This window comes from Salmo salar, chromosome ssa04 (genome assembly GCF_905237065.1).
Source record: "Salmo salar chromosome ssa04, Ssal_v3.1, whole genome shotgun sequence".
In the NCBI taxonomy this organism is placed as follows: Eukaryota; Metazoa; Chordata; class Actinopteri; order Salmoniformes; family Salmonidae; genus Salmo; species Salmo salar.
Window position 1 is genome coordinate 59,674,331 of NC_059445.1, and position 17,870 is coordinate 59,692,200.

General features: G+C 44.5%; 1 protein-coding gene across 3 annotated transcripts in view; it reads left to right on the top strand.

Annotated features, from left to right (window-relative positions):
* LOC106603419 (homeobox protein cut-like 1) overlaps positions 1-17,870 on the top strand; it is a 221,370-nt gene that overhangs the window by 30,756 nt on the left and 172,744 nt on the right. The window lies entirely within an intron of this gene.

Consider the following 17,870-nt stretch of genomic DNA (forward strand, 5'->3'; position numbering starts at 1 on the left):
ACAAATTACGCTGTAAGTAACCTTCTTCATTAGTCTTTTTCAGAAGCAGAAATCGGATCACCACACAAATATTAGTCATTGGCAGCCAGGTTGGAGTTTATGTACAGTAGAGGTCTTACCATATCCTCCTGACTGTCAATATGACTGAGATTACACTGGATCCTTGTCTCTTAGCCTTTCATTTATCAGGGGCCATGAAGGAGAAGAGACAAGGAAAGGAGACCCTCTCAGAGTATTGGGACACATCCACTGTAACACTTTCAGTCTGTGTAAAATTGAGCTCTGACTCTGTGGTAGACTACGTAGGACTGGTACTGTTACTGTTTGAGGTGTTTGCCTTCTCTTCTGACTGGATCTCTTGGCAGGCCTATATCTGGAGCTGGTGGCTAATTGGCTGGTGGCCAATGCATATTTTAAACACTGCCCTTTTTAAGAGCCTATTCCTCAGTCAGAGCCTCTACCTGCAGCATTAGCGTGGTAGATAAGAGACGTATGCTGTTTCTTCAGCGGTGCCGTGTAAGCCTATTCAAAGGGCTCACTCTCCATTTGCACTGTGATAGGTTGTCCTCCTATATGGATGCACGAAAGGAGACGGTTGGAAAAGAGATCCATTAATCTAAATTAGATTTTGTTCTTTGCCCTTATCCAGGGTGACTTGAATGGCTTTGTTTTGAGACCACGTTCAGAATCCACGTAAAATAGTATTAATAAAGTTCTACCAGCCAGACAAAACACTGGTCTTGTGCTAATCTTAACCTGTGTTTGAACATGCAAAACTGTAAATGCAGTTTCTCTTGTAAATGAACCCCCATTCTAAAGCGCGTAACCCCCCATTTTCTCTCACCAATGCATCTCTCACCCCGTTACATAAAAACCACAGAATAATGCCAACGCAAACCAAAAGTGAGTATTATGCGATTTTAAAATCAGCTCATCTAAACCATTGCAATCCCTCATTAAAGCATTTTTGGGGGATAATCAGACGTTTCAGATTAAGTTTTAATCCAGAGCGTTACTTACACAGCACAGGTCTATGTGCTCTCTCTGTGTGTTCACTCAGTTAGCCCCCCTAGTCAGACTCAGTTAGCCCCCCTAGTCAGACTCAGTTAGCCCCCCTAGTCAGACTCAGTTAGCCCCCCTAGTCGGACTCGGTTAGCCCCCCTAGTCGGACTCGGTTAGCCCCCCTAGTCGGACTCGGTTAGCCCCCCTAGTCGGACTCGGTTAGCCCCCCTAGTCGGACTCGGTTAGCCCCCTAGTCGGACTCGGTTAGCCCCCTAGTCGGACTCGGTTAGCCCCCCTAGTCGGACTCGGTTAGCCCCCCTAGTCGGACTCGGTTAGCCCCCCTAGTCGGACTCAGGACCCAGATTATTATGGTGTAAATGCATCCAGGAACATCCATTATGTTTAGATCCCTGATGCATTATATTGGAATGTAATGTTAAATCTCTCCCCATCGCACCCGCTTTTTCGGGGCCAGGGAGCTCAGCTCATTGATGATGCAGAAAATTTGCTACATTTTAATTATATATATTTATACGCATTTGTGAGAATCCCCTGTGAACCTTTTTAGCGTTGGCTTAGCTCAGTTTTAAAGCCAATGTGTTAGGGTTTTTATTACGACCTCTGTTTTTATCTGACTGATTTTGTTATGTAACTTGATTAAAATAGTCAATTTCCCCTACCAGAATGGCTGAGGCCAGTGGAAACTGGCCTGGCCTCCTGGGGAGCCAGTCATGAGAGAAAGCCCTAGTGTATTCTGCCCAGGTCACTGCTACCTTGCATCCCCTTAAAGAAACCCATTTGAACCTCATTCAACTGCCTAGTAGTCCTTTATCACTAGCATCATGAAGACTCCACCCCAGCGATAAGGAGTCTGGCCAGAGGCCTGTAATTGCTCCCCCTCCCTGCCCTGGATTATTGAATAAAAAACCAGTGGTTACGAGGTAAGGGCTGTAATACATACAAGGCAGTACCAAAGGCATCCTCAGGCTGTTGTCTTCTCTACCTGGTTGTAAGGAAGGCCTGTTCTCCCCCACACTAGGATTTATCAAGCCCTCTCATAGAGACCCCAGATAAAGAGCTAAAACAGCCACGCTGTACTCTATGACCGTGGATGGGATTCACCTAGCAATGACTACTACTGTATCCAACCTGCCTCTGTAATCCTGGCTGTATCTGGGTCAGTTTTAAATCAAGCTACTCTGTTATTGAGTGAGACATGGCATCGAGACAAGCTGTATATTAGGCATTCTATTTCCGTCTTGATGATTTACAGTGCTCTCACAGAAAAACCGTTAGTTTACATTCCTGTTCCACTCGAAACATGTGATGTGCTAGCTCCGCCTATTATGGGGTTCTTTGAAGGTTCAGCCAATCACTACCACCAGCTACAGGAAATGGGTTTGATGAGAGCAAGCGTGTGTTTTTGCTGAGTAATCTGACTGCCATTGTGGCAGAGTAGGCTTTGGAAGTGCGGTTGGAGCCAGCATGTGAGAATGTGTGCGTGTATGTGTTTGTTGGATGTGTGTATTTGTGTGTGGGTTTGGCAGCGGCGCGGTGCCCTGGGGGGCATTGTAGTGAAAGGGGAGCCCCTGGAACGGGCGGCGAGAGCACTGTCACGACGGAACGTGCTCGGGGGAAACCGCAAGCCAGACGTGCTCTTTCTTCTCCTCTGGTCTGACAACATGTTTCCCATGTTCCAACCAGTTTTCACTGGAGCCCTTCCAAGGCTAAGGGGAAACCCCCCTCTCCACCGCTCTCCCTCCCTTCCCATTCTACTGGCTGGGCCGCGTCTGCCTTTATTAAGACCGACGGCTGGTGAAACGGCAAACCTGCATGTTAAGGGAAATACAAATTCTTGCAAATAAACCCCATGTTTCTCCCCCTGTTCCCCCCGGCCAAGTGGAGTGAGGTCTGCTGACAGGCAGGTTCCCCAGCTGTTCTCTGTTTTTAGTGAGAACCACTAAGAGGTTCTACCTCAGAATGCCACTACATCAGAGGTTTGACTGTACTGCCTGCTCTGCACTGTGGTGCCATAGAAGTGTAGTTTAGTTTTACAACTTTAAGTTGTTCTTAAGCGCAGATCTTAAGTCAGTTTTGCTGTGAAGCCTACCTCTTTATGGTGCAGGTTGGGTTAGCCGATCCTAGATCTGTGCTTAGGCTAAGCGTAAAGTGGAGTCTATCCAGATAGGATAGGTTCTTCTTCCCCACAGCTCAACTCTGCCAACATGGTGTCCGTCGCCATTTGGTCTCACTTTTCACCCGTTTGAAACGACGGACTGCCATTTCAGGCAGCTTATTTAGGCCTATTGTTCTAAAACCTCTTCTACAGGTTGTGTCTCACAGAGGTTGCCCAAGCCCAAGTGGGATGACCTTACATCCCCTCGGCAGATGTCCCGAAAATGTCTCACGTGGAGAAAGGACAGAGGGGGGAGGTGGGAATGGTTATTTAGTCAGTCAGTTATTGCTCCAAAGATTGGCATGTCATTTGAATAATTAACTAACCCAAATGAAAAGGGCTGGGTCGAGGGGGGATAGGCTTGGTTAAAATGGCCGCACTAGCATTCTGTTCAATGATAAATAGTTAAAACACTTGCGCTGGAGCCTCCAGACTGCGCTAGCACATTTCATGCATTATTAAGCCAATGAGAGCTGTGCTTCTGGGCTCTTCTCTCTTTCTTTTCCTATCTCTATCTCCACCGCTAAAAGCACAAGACAAAAGATCTCCCTGCTTTGATATTTCAAATGAGGCTCCTGGCTCTTATCTGACACAAGGCCATGAATTAATATGTGCGTCTTGGAACTCTCTATTTAATATTATAGAATCCATTTTTCACTGTTGTAGGCACACACCTCCACACTTAATCAAAAACTGCAAAGTGCCTATAGATTTCCTGGACCAGCTCAAGTTTCTCTCCCTTCATTTTCTCTCCCTCTTATTCTGTGTAAGACTTTGGTAAGCATCTGAGAGAACCAGCACATCGTTTCATATTTCAATGGGGCACCTTATGTTCGCGTTTTTTTTCTCTCTCAAACGGGTCTGGCTGTGGTATTCTAACCGTTTGATCGTGTGAAAACTCACGTCAGCATGTTTAAAGGGACTTCACTAATCTGCACTGGGGGAGAGAGAATTCCGAACGCAAAAAACAGCCAAATCACATGAGTGTGCAGAGTGAGTATGGGTACGGATGGGGGTTTGTGGACCTAAAATTAGAAGCGTGCACAAGGCCTGAATCAGCATGCCGACGTTTTCCACACGGGATCGGGAATGCATTTTGCTGACATGCTTTTTCTTATTTCTTATTTTCTTCTGCCCCTCGTCTGTACTTTTCCCTTTTTAGTGTGAATTTGGCCTTTGGTTGAGAATGTGGTGCTGGTAAATTGGTGTCCCAGTGTATTATGATTAGCGATTGAGGTAATTTCAGGGAGGGCTGGAGATTTGCTGACAAGTGGATTGGAAGCTTGGGTCTGGGAAAGAAGGCCCTAACCAGGGGTTTAGAGTGAGGGGTCAGAGGAAGGCAGAGAGACAGACATGTAGCGTCTCACACACACACACACACACACTAAGACATGTCCACACCCACACACGATTCATATTCTTTCTCCATTAAGTCCATGACACTGTGAATGAAAGATTAAAGAAATATATGAAAATCCATTCAAGTCTGTGTGAGACTCAGTTTCTGTGATGTGGGTTGTAGCGTGCCATACAGTTGCTGCTAGCATAAGTTCAGGATAGAAAACTAGTGTTAATAGCAAGTATAGGCCTAATTTAGATAAAGCCTGTGTGTGTGTGCTTGCATACCAGGCCTACAGCTACAGCCCGGTCTCCTCTGGATCCCCCAGATGAATTCCAGAGTTTGTCCCGCCGCCCCCACCCTTGCCTATGAGAGGGCTAAGAGGAGGCAGCACATTGGCTGATTGATTACTTGTTGGTTTCGATTTCCGTGGCAACTGGAGATGTGCGCCGTAGCTAACAGTTCCCCTATCCACCCTATCTGCTCCCGCCACCAGGGCACTTCCAAATCCATTTGCTACTGCTAGACAGCTCTCCACTCCTTACCCGCACCACAGTAGCCCCATAACCGAACCCAATCCCAGGCAAACAAACAGACAACCCAAACAAATCAGGAATAACACCTGCACTATTGGGTTTAGATTGGGTCGAGTGCACGCTTGGAATTGCAGGGTTGATAGTAGTTGGAACTCGATTGTATAGCCTTTAAAATGGCTGCCTGTTCTTAGATGAACTGAAATGTGAAAATTTCACTCTGTCGCATCTAATCCCAAATTGCGATCTGTTTTTGACCGTTCGTACCGTAGCAAGTATGGCCATTCATAAAACAGTCTGCATTTTGAGTGACAGTCTGAGCCTCCAGTAAAAGTGTTCTTTCATCATTGACTACTGGAGTACCGCGTTATTATTGGCTGCTGGTCTCTTAAGATGACGGCTGCTCAGGGCTGTTGTGTAACACTCCCAGTGCTGCCTTTCCAACACAACAAATCTACAGCCAGGATGCATGGTCCTTATGTTCTCCCCTCATCCTTTTCCTCCTCTCTCTCTCTCTCTCTCTCTGTCTCTGTCTGTCTCTCTCTCTCTGTCTTCCCATCTCTTGGTTATGAATCGCAGCAGCAGGCAGCGCCAGGCGAATGTGGAGAGGAGAGAGGAAGGAACGGTGAGGAGAGGTGTTCAGTCAAGGCCTGAAAGGTGTTCAGGCAACAATGTATGGCTGGAGAGGAGCTGAGGGTGGGTGGTTGGAAGGTGGCATGGGGGGTGCTAGTGCTGTTGGTCGTGGGAGGGGGGACATTTGTGGCTATCCTAGGACTGAACGATTTTAATCAAAATTATATCCATATCGCAAGAGGCTGCAATATTTCTAAACACCACTTAGCCGTCTAACACACATTTTCTTTAAAACGTTTTATTTATTGTGAGAATTTAGTTTTCTCTCCGTCTTTTCTCTTTTGGCACCTTCCCAATCCCACACACACCACTCCCCGTCCCGTTTCTCTCTAGCAGGCAGTTCCTCGTGCTTGAGATTCATTCTGGATGCATTGACCAAACAACAACATGCAGTCAACAGATTTTTCCAAACAAGAACGAAGCAGCTTTCCACTTTTGTTTCTTAATAAAAATCCAAGTTTTCTATATTATATAATTTGTTTGTGTAACTTTCTCTCAGTGCAAAATGCTAATTAGTTGGTATTAGAAAGCTGCAAATGTGCCCAAATAATTTGTTAGCCCCTAATACTAATTGCAAGTAGCTGGCTAGCTAGCTAAATCCACTGAGGTATGGCAAATCTTGCTAGTAAACTTTTGCTCTAATACAGGCCGGTACCAGTAGTGGAGTATATCAGAATTGTTTGTGCAACAGCTTGTTCTTAATCAGAGAGGAAAAGGTAGTGTTGTCACGATACCAGAATTTTGCCTTTGATACCGATACCATTTTTAGTATCGCAATAATCAATACCAAAACTCTACTCGATACTGAAATGATACCACGGCAAAGAAAAAGTGGCTAATGCCTAGGATTGCTAGTCCCGGATGTTGCGTATCGCATTCTGCCAATCAGGTTGCAGCAGTCTGTTTTTTTACCCCTGGCTGAACAAGGGGCACAACATCAAAAAGTAGCATTAGCCACTCTAGCATGGTGGTGGAAGATGGTGTTTCATAAAGAAAGCACACACATTTTTCCCTTTTCTTTCCACCTTCCCACCATTAAAGCTAGTTAAGGAGGAAAATAATCCCTTTGCAGCCTGAATGAAGAATTCTTTATGTATGAGCCGTTCCATGGTGGACACAAGTGTATTACCTGAAATGCACCTCAAGCCTAGGCTATTGTGCACATCTAGCACTGTTGGCTGCATAGGCTACCTCATCTGCTCTGTAAGTCGAGTATTCCCATAGTTTACTTCTGGAGCCAGTTTTGTCAACAAGGTGGCGGCGTGGAGGTATGGCGTTTTCGTTAGAAGAAGCCATGCGATCGGCATTTTGTCTTCTCTCGCTTGCTTCTCAAAAGTGGCTTGCGCTGTGTCAAGTAGCCTGGATAAATGACCATAGTCCCCTTGAGAAGATTCAGACAAATTACTAGACAGACTTTATCCTCTCAATACGTATATGATGTCAGACACATTTGACAGAAGTACCGAAAGTAACAACAATTCTAGTACCAAACTGTTTTTCATGTTGTGGTATCAAAAAAGTACAGAAGTTTCAGTATACCGTGCAACACTAGGAAAAGCAAAGAATATTCTAAAAACTTTGAATGTACCCATCTTAGATCTAATTAGGGTCCAGTTGTAAACACTAACCAACACGTTTTCATTTGTTGTCATGCGAAACAAAACTGCATTCAACAAAAAACAAAAGTGCCCACTGTATTCCAAACATAAAATCAGAACGATCATTCTATTTCTATGAATCTAACAGTTTACCCAAGTGTTTTGATGTATAATCGCATGTATAATATTTGGTCCAAAAAAATTGCAATTACATTGTTTGCCCATATCGTGCAGCCCTAGGTTATTATCAGGTGTTATCTGATGGTGCTGGTCCTGGCCCCTAATTCATCTCTTAGTGCAGCGACCCAGCTCCTCGGTCTTTCAGGGAGCTCCACACAGCGATAAGGGCTCATCTCAGCCAGTCAGCCGGAATAACACTTCAACTTCTGGTGGACAGCGCAGAGAGAGAGGTTTAAGCCCACTAATCTGGTCCAGGCCCCGAATGATAATTAGCCAGCTGAATGCTCGTCTCCAGCCCCACAAATGAATGTTTTTTTCTAAAATGGATGTCGTGAGAAGAGAAGCCCCAGTCGAAAGTTAATGCATTTTCCATTTTGTTTTGCCATTTTAATTCTCTAATTTGTATTCTCTTAGTCTAAGTCAGGGTGAGATGAACTTGACAATGACTGGTTGAGCAGTTTCGTTGACTTCGGAATGACTTGACCCTTTGGCGTTTTCCCCCCAGGCTTTATCTGGATGCAATTAATCTTGACTGCTTCAGTGCTTTCTAGAATCGAATGTTTCTTTTCTCTCCCTGTGCTTTTTAATTGATCTTTTTTGACTGGAGTTTAATGACGGAACGTTCAGATGAGCTTAGTGGAACCATTTATTGTTGTATTATACTCCTTAGTAGTGTCTCCATTCTGTTGTTGCTCATGTAGAAAGTTGAGCTCTTATCGTTCCTGAAACAGTTTGCTAGTCCAGATCATATCTCCCGTTCTCAATATCCCCACCACCCCCAGTAAGTAACGTTAAATCCTCATGGGGTCCTTTGTTTTGCAGACCTCCCTCCCTATCCTCCTCTCATCCTCTCAATGTCTAATTCAATTAAAATCAAATGTTTGGAAGGCCAATACCGCTACTGTCATTTACTAGCCGGGTACCACTTGTAGTAGCTGCAATCTCCACTCCACTGAATTGGTTTATTTGTCTATCCTCCTTATAGTGTCTCTCCCATGCTGGGTTCTGCCTCACTGAGTTTTGCTTCAGAGAAAAGAGAGGCCCAAGCAAGGGTTCATTCAGGAAGGTCAGACGCTAACGTTGGATCAAGGAACCCAAATCAAAACATCCTAGGCAGATTCCAGCAGTTTACTGAAAATACCTCAGCTGTGTTGATAAATAAAACAACTCGATGAGCAACTGGCCTACCGAGTGATAAGTTTGTTTCTTATAAACTTAAACCTCAGAGGTGAAGCGTTTGTGTCATGATTATTGGCTTAGTGTGTAAGCCTATGTGTTAATTTCCATAATGTAGGTCTATATTCTGTTGAGGGAAGCTAGATGATCTCAGGAATTGTCTGTATAGCCTACCTCTGAATCTATACCTCAGATGTTGTAGATAGGCTAGTTATGCTGAACGTTGCTGTTCCCCTGATGTGTCCCATTACTCCCCAGTGCCAAGTGAGGAACCCTAATAAGAGTACTAGTAAGTCCAAGCAGGCCTTATAGTGGAGTGCGTGACACTGGTGTCTGAGAATTGTGCTTGTGAGAACCAACACAAACCCAAACAAAGGCTGCGTTTCACGGGCCCTGTTGTAACACGGAAAAGGAAACCTTACTCTGACTCCGACCGCAGACCACAGCTCACGGCACGCTTGTCTCGCCTCTCAGAGCAGCGGAGCAGGAAGCGCCGTCTCCAGGAAAGAGAACGACGAGCCACCTCTACTACTTGTAGTACTTTTTACTACTTCTCCACGTTTCACTACTGTAGCGGTGATAGTTTCCGGCACAATAGTTTTTTCGTATGTGTCTGTTTGCCAGTGCGTTTCCTGTTTACAGCACACAACTGTGAGAAAGCGGAGGCTGTGACTCTGAGGGTGCTGTGCCAAGGTTAAAGCAGGGCCTTCACTACCCGGTGGCCCGACTGCCACTACTACGGCACACACATCACAATCAAGGTCACAGCCATCCCACTGCATCCCGCCTGCTTCTCGTCTGCGTCTCCTCCGCTCCGGCAACAATCACCCACTTGTTGTCTCCTCTCCTCTGCCGTAAACAAGCCAGCCCAGCTCTCTCCTCCTCTGTTCATTCATTGTAGTCGCCGTGGCTATGCTAATATTAAATTATAATTCTGCATCATAATTAATGCAGCTCGTAGCCCCAGCCATCAAAGTAAACACATTCCTCCCCACCCAGTGTTAAGATGCAAATGCATTGAAGGGGCTGAGCAGCAGAGCCTGTGAGTGAGATACCATCGGAATATTCCTTGATATAATGCAGCACTTGTTCGCTTGTGTACTGTACCTCGCTCTGAATCTAGGCTTTTGTGGAGACCTTGATCCCCACGAGGCAGTGGCAAAACTTGTAGCCAGAATGTAGGCTCTTAACTGCTAATAAAGTTTACTAGTGGCAGGTGGCTGTTTTTGTTTCAGTCACTTTTTATTTTATAATTTGAAGGTCTTATAGTGGTCCTGTGTAATTTTGTCACCATGCATGATGAGAATACATTGGTCTTTCTGTTGGCCAAGTACCGTTATGGAGGGAAATAAGGCCTTATGGCACCAGCCAACACTACCAAGGCAAAGGATTAGGGGCAAACACTGTTTACAGTCAAACACCAGTATTAAAAAAAAATGTCAACTGTATTTTCCCCTTCTGCATACAGTAACTACAACTAGATAAAATTACTTCAAAGTAATTTATTCTACTGTAAAACAAAAACTATATTGGCAAGATCAGCACACAGATGAGATTGACAGATCATTGCAGGCAGAGTTTTTCAGAAGTTACAGGCTTGCATTCAAATATATTAGTATAATCTCTGTACTTTTGTAGTACTGAATTTAAATAAGCCTTTGGGAGTGGCATTAAACACAGCCACCTCAGTATAAGTAACTATAACACTATATCAACTCAGTATAAGTAACTATAACACTATATCAACTCAGTATAAGTAACTATAACACTATATCAACTCAGTATAAGTAACTATAACACTATATCAACTCAGTGTAACCATGCTCCCTTTATTTATTTAGATTTGTTTAGGCTATGAGAGGCTGTATTTCACAGGCTCCATCTGAAGGGTTCCTCTTCCCTGCACAAGTACCCGGCTCTTCCAATGTGTTGCTATTGATTTTGTAATCGGCTTCAGTTAGCTTCCTGACAGGAATTTAAGGCTGTCTAGCCGCGATCACATGCTCCAAGAAAACACTACTGACAGGGGATGGGACTTTTAACCCTGAGCATTAGTCATAAAAATATACACTGAATAAAAATATAAACGCAGCATGTAAAGTGTTGGTCCCAGAAATGTTCCATAAGCACAAAAAGCTTATTTCTCTCAAATGTTATGGTCAAGTTTGTTTACATCCATATTAGTGAGCGTTTCTCTGACAGCATAATCCATCCACTGACAGGTGTGGCATATCAAGAAGCTGATTAAACCGCATGATCATTACACAGGTGCACATTGTGCTGAGGACAAAAGGCCACTTTAAAATGTGTAGTTGTGTCACACAACGCGACAGATGTCTCAAGTTTTGAGGGAGTGTGCAATTGGCATGCTGACTGCAGGAATGTCCACCAGAGCTGTTGCCAGAGAATTTAATGTTAATTTCTCTACCATAAGCCTCCTCCAACGTCGTTTTAGAGAATTTGGCAGTACGTCCAAGCGCCCTCACAACCCCAGACCACATGTAACCATGGCAGCCCAGGACCTCCACACCCGGCTTCTTCACCTGCGGGATCGTCTGAGGAAGGGTTGGGAGGGGTTGGTGCTGAGGAGTATTTCTGTCTGTGTTAAAGCCCTTCTATGGGGAAAAACTCATTCTGATTGGCTTGGCCTGGCTGCCAAGTGGGTGGGCCCTATGCCCTCCCAGGCCCATGCATGGCTGCACCCCTGCCCAGTCATGTGAAATCCATAGATCAGGGCCTAATGAATTTATTTAAATTGATAGATTTTCCTTATATGAACTGTAACTGAGTAAAATCTTAGAAACTGTGTTTCAGCAACACTGGGTCTAGGAGAGATCAGTCACATCAGCCCTAGTCCGACTCTCATACCATGACTACGGGTGTCATAGAACAGCAAGGCCTCTGTAATAAAGAGGCTACACTACGCAAAGAACCCGTCTCTTAATAATGACATCACACGACGACACAGTCGTTCTTTTTCTCTTCTCCCCCTTCCTCTCAATAGAGAAGTGTTGTCTGTCTCTCACAGTGAAGGGCTTCATTCTCTTTGCAGGGTAATAGATGGAAAGATGGTGGGAGCGTGCGGGCTCTTGTCAGGCGTTGTGAGGCGTACACAGCACTGTGGGGCTCGGTGTGACAGTGAGTTGTTTTGTCTTGGAGCAGAGCGATGCGATAGCAGTCTGGCCTGGGTTGTGTATGTGGCACTCAGGTGTGAGTAAACAATGGTAGAGATGGAAGGAGGCAGAGACGGTGCACTCAATCCACTGTACTTTTCTATAGTTCTCCTATTGCCCAGCCGATTCCCACTGAGAGGAAATGAAGGACAGGCAATTGTTATTCTCCTTCCTGCTTTCTTTGTTCCATTGTGCTGTCTTATGCCATTTGAAATCTGCACTCTTTCTTTTAGGAGTTAGACCTGATGTATGCAATCAAACAGTTACCTGGAGTGAATATTTGTCTTAGAACACTGTGTGCTTGCTGCTTGGCTTGGTGGTTATTTGTTTCTCCAACTTTACCCCAAGGTCAATGCTATCCTGGTAGTCACTAAACTTTACCCCAAGGTCAATGCTGTCCTGGTAGTCACTAAACTTTACCCCAAGGTCAATGCTGTCCTGGTAGTCACTAAACTTTACCCCAAGGTCAATGCTATCCTGGTAGTCACTAAACTTTACCCCAAGGTCAATGCTGTCCTGGTAGTCACTAAACTTTACCCCAAGGTCAATGCTGTCCTGGTAGTCACTAAACTTTACCCCAAGGTCAATGCTGTCCTGGTAGTCACTAAACTTTACCCCAAGGTCAATGCTGTCCTGGTAGTCACTAAACTTTACCCCAAGGTCAATGCTGTCCTGGTAGTCACTAAACTTTACCCCAAGGTCAATGCTGTCCTGGTAGTCACTAAACTTTACCCCAAGGTCAATGCTATCCTGGTAGTCACTAAACTTTACCCCAAGGTCAATGCTATCCTGGTAGTCACTAAACTTTACCCCAAGGTCAATGCTATCCTGGTAGTCACTAAACTTTACCCCAAGGTCAATGCTATCCTGGTAGTCACTAAACTTTACCCCAAGGTCAATGCTATCCTGGTAGTCACTAAACTTTACCCCAAGGTCAATGCTATCCTGGTAGTCACTAAACTTTACCCCAAGGTCAATGCTGTCCTGGTAGTCACTAAACTTTACCCCAAGGTCAATGCTGTCCTGGTAGTCACTAAACTTTACCCCAAGGTCAATGCTGTCCTGGTAGTCACTAAACTTTACCCCAAGGTCAATGCTATCCTGGTAGTCACTAAACTTTACCCCAAGGTCAATGCTATCCTGGTAGTCACTAAACTTTACCCCAAGGTCAATGCTATCCTGGTAGTCACTAAACTTTACCCCAAGGACTTGGTCAATGTTAGCTTGGTAGTCACTAAAACTGAACTCCCCCCTTTCTCAAAGAGGTCCAGTTAAACTCTCCTCTTAGCAAGCTGTATAATTGATCTAATTAGTCTCTGTAAAGCTTGGAAAGTATTTGAGGAATGTGGATTGATGTGGGTGGAGGCTACCACAAGCTCCCTATACCAGTGTGTTTGTGTGCGCGTGCGAGGCCTACGTGTGTGTGCACACCATTACACCCAATTGTAAATATAGATGAGCTAAAAACGTCTGCCCCCCGCTCCCCTCCCCCCACCACATCCTGTCCTTTAGCAGCGTTGGCTTATCTCTGCATTGTAATTGAGGGAGACGTTAAAACTTGGAGGGTTTTTTTCCCTCCTCAGTCTCCTCTCTCACTGTTAACCCTTTATAGTGTCCAACCAACCAGCCAGTCAAACACTTAATCACCCACTCCCCCCACACAGCATGTCTGTCATTGGCCTTCTCTTCTCCTCCGTGCCACAAGGGTCAAGTCTAGGAATCTTAATTGGTTTACCATGTTCATTGTCTGGTCAGCGGATACATTGTGGGGACGGTAAAGGTCTTGAGAGAACGGCCGTGCTTCTCCAGTCGACGACTTCATTATGCCCACTCTCACTGCGTCACCAGAGCTCTGGTATTTGCGCCATTACATGCTGTCTAGACCGGCACGCGCATGCAGGATGATTTTGTACATCCACGCCAGATGCGATCCAGACACACAGGTTGATATAACAGAAGGAACTCTGAACCAACTATATTCATTTGGGGACAGGTTGAAACACATGAAACATTCATGGACATTTAGCTAGCTAGCTGGCTGTTGCTGGCTAATCTGTCCTGGGATATTAACATTGGGTTGTTATTTTACCTGAAAAGGTCCTTTTTTTTCTGGATCTTTGTAGAATTTTGACTCATTTTGAGTCACACAAAATAGTGTGTTCTCTACTCCGACATTTAATCCACAGATTAAAGGGGAAACCTAGTTAGTTTCTAGTAATCTCTCCGCCAATCTTCTTCTTCTGTGAACTTTATATGTCGGTTGGCTACCAACTTTAAGGTGCATTACCACCACCAACTGGACTGGAGTGTGGAGCTTCATCTTTCAATCACACATGTGGGTATATGCTCCTATAAACCAATGAGGAGATGGGAGAGGTGGTACTTGCAGCGCATCAAGCGTCAAATAGAACCAACTTGGAGAGAAAAAAATAGCGCCTGTCTACGCAGACGATCGTTGATGCGCGCGAGCAGTTTAGAAGAAATGATTGAATAACAGGTATTTGCACATTTATTTTGCAACACGAGCGGTGTGATTAGCATGTTAGAAGCAGCCTAAACATCAGCTGGCAGATCTTGAACCTAGATGACTGTGCCATATCCACCACTTTTCTGTGGAGCTCAGCTCTCTCTCTGGGCCTCCTTATGAAGCTGAATGGGGGCCTTTTGAAGCAAATCACAGCCCTCTTGTTGCATAATAAATCAGAGGGTGAAGAGAGATTGGGAGAATTGTCAGAGCGAGCGAATCAGTCCCCAATCATTACGGGGCTGGCGCGCGTTTCATATCGCTGAGAACCCTCCAGGATTGATCCGCCCATAGACCCTGGCAGAGCAGAGTGCAACAATCTGCACAGCAGCACTGTGTTTAATTCACACTAATAAAGGTTCTGTCCTAAAAAAGCCCCCCGTCTTCTACCTCTCCCGGTTCGTTCTCATAATCACCAAATCCTTCAACTGAAGAGCTCTCTATAATGCTTGTGATTATAGACTGATTATAGTGAATACATAATGCTTGCATGTAAACAAGCCTCACGCAAGGCAGATGTTACAACATCAGTAGCACCAGCAGAAGGCAACCCCGCCCCCTCAGACTAATCAAAGTTTTCAGGCTTACATAGCAACAGTGGTGGGGGGGTGTTGGTCTGCTGTCAAGCATTAAATAAAATCTAATCAAATTGTATTAGTCACATGCGCCGAATACAACAGGTGTAGACCTTACAGTGAAATGCTTACTTACGAGCCCCTAAGCATGTGGTCTTTGATTGGCTATCAGTTTGAAATGGAGAGAACATCTAACCATAGGCCTGATTTATAGAGCAGTTAGATTGTGAGATCAAACAATGTTTGCAAATTGTTAACGTTGAATGGGGACGACCCATTTATCTGTTTCCGCTAGCCTAAATCACAGCAGTGTAGGCTGTGTCCATTAACTAAAAGCTGTTCTGTTGGAAAGTGTGCCGTGTTGCCCCAACCCGAAACAAATGGAAAGAGTACTTGAGGGAGCGGATTGTCGGGGGGCCGTAACATAATTATAATCATTTGTGTACTGCAAATTGACCACAACTAAGCCCAAAAAGTGATTGAATTAAAAAAAATAACAATAATTTCTAATTTCATACCTTGATTACATTGAGACACAATCATGTCTTTTTTTTTTATTCGCAGGAATACAGATTTCCTGGTGATTTGAGTTTTTTTTTGTTTAATTTATTTTTTACTTTGGGGGGGGCAAAAACGTTTCTTGCACGCCTGTTGACGACCCCTGCTATAGGCCGATATATGGGTCAGCGTTCCCATTCTCAATGAATTTGAGTTTTATGACTGTAGCCCTCAGCACCATTGAGTTATTAACATGCAGAATGCAGTGCCATAAACCCCTGTACCTCTATCCAGAGTGAAGGAGTGTTTTTCATTGGTCAACAACCACCTTATTGTTCTTACCATAAAGCTACATGCTGGGAATTAGCATACAAATGTATGATAATAGCCAGCATTTCGCTTAATTGGATGGAGTAGTTCAGTTTTTTTTTGCCAGAGGTAGTCCACTCCCTGTGAGAACCAGCACCCATTCTGAGAAACTGTGTGGGAGTTGTTGTTACCAAAGAGGCCAATAACATTTCAATGACCACTGCAGCTTTTCAAAGAACAGTGCTCTTGGTTATGAGGCATGGCTGCTACTACTCTCAGATAATATATTCTCCTCCCCTTCTCTTACATGACCACCATGCCCTCCAGAGGCCCCCTCCCAGTGAATTAGCTGGTTTTGATTGGTTGATCTGGCAGTCAATCAGGCAGGAGGAAGGTCATAGCGAAGGTGAGAACTGTACAGGCACAATGATTCCATTGTGGGCACGCTCGGGTAGGTGAGGTCCTCATGGTGGGGGAATTCAATTAAAACACACACTCCTACGTCACTGTGCTAATAAAAAAGATAAAACCCCTAGATAAGAATACATACATATGAGTTTATTATGGAGTAAATAAAATTATGGAGTAAATAAAAATAACTTTAAAGATACTGTTAAGGACGGTCTCTAGAAGGACTGTGAATTATGAGGACAGTGTGTTCCTTCCTTGTGGGGACGTTTGTTCCATACTACGTCCCGACCACCACAGCACACTGTCAGTCACCTCCCGCTGATATACAGTTGAAGTCGGAAGTTTACATTCATCTTAGCCAAATACATTGAAACTCAGTTTTTCACAATTCCTGACATTTAATCCTAGTACAAATTCCCTGTCTTAGGTCAGTTAGGATCACCACTTTATTTGAAGAATGTGAAATGTCAGAATAATAGTAGAGAGAATGGTTTATTTCAGCTTTTATTTCTTTCATCACATTCCCAGTGGGTCAGAAGCTTACATACACTCAATTAGTACTTGGTAGCATTGCCTTTTAAATTGTTTATCTTGGGTCAAACTTTTGGGTAGCCTTCCACAAGCTTCCCACAATAAGTTGGGTGAATTTTGGCCCATTCCTCCTGACAGAGCTGGTGTAACTGAGTCAGGTTTGTAGGCCTCCTTGCTCGCACACACTTTTTCAGGTCTACCCACAGATTTTCTATAGGATTGAGGTCAGGGATTTGTGATGGCCACTCCAATACCTTAACTTTGTTGTCCTTAAGCCATTTTGCCACAACTTTGGAAGTATGCTTGGGATCATTGCCCATTTGGAAGACCCATTGCCACCAAGCTTTAGCTTCCTGACTGATGTCTTGAGATGTTGCTTCAATATATCCACATAATTTTCCTGCCTCATGATGCCATCTATTTTGTGAAGTGCACCAGTCCCTCCTGCAGCAAAGCACCCCCACAACATGATGCTGCCACCCCCGTGCTTCACGGTTGGGATGGTGTTCTTCGGCTTGCAAGCCTCCCCCTTTTTCCTCCAAACATAACGATGGTGATTATGGCCAAACAGTTCTATTTCTGTTTCATCAGACCAGAGGACATTTCTCCAAAAAGTACGATCTCTGTCCCCGTGTGGAGTTGCAAACTGTAGTCTGGCTTTTTTTATGACGGTTTTGGAGCAGTGGCTTCTTCCTTGCTGAGCGGCCTTTCAGGTTATGTCGATATAGGACTCGTTTTACTGTGGATATAGATACTTTTGTACCTGTTTCCTCCAGCATCTTCACAAGGTCCTTTGCTGTTGTTCTGGGATTGATTTGCACTTTTCAAACCAAAGTATGTTCATCTCTAGGAGACAGAAGACGTCTCCTTCCTGAGCGGTATGACGGCTGCGTGGTCCCATGGTGTTTATACTTGCGTACTATTGTTTGTACAGATGAACGTGGTACCTTCAGGCATTTGGAAATTGCTCCCAAGGATGAACCAGACTTGTGGAGGGCTACAATTTTTTTTCTGAGGTCTTGGCTGATTTCTTTTGATTTTCCCATGATGTCAAGCAAAGAGGCACTGAGTATGAAGGTAGGTCTTGAAATACATCCACAGGTACACCTCCAATTCACTCATATGATGTCAATTAGCCTATCAGAAGCTTCTAAAGCCATGAAATAATTTTCTGGAATTTTCCAAGCTGTTTAAAGGCACAGTCAACTTAAA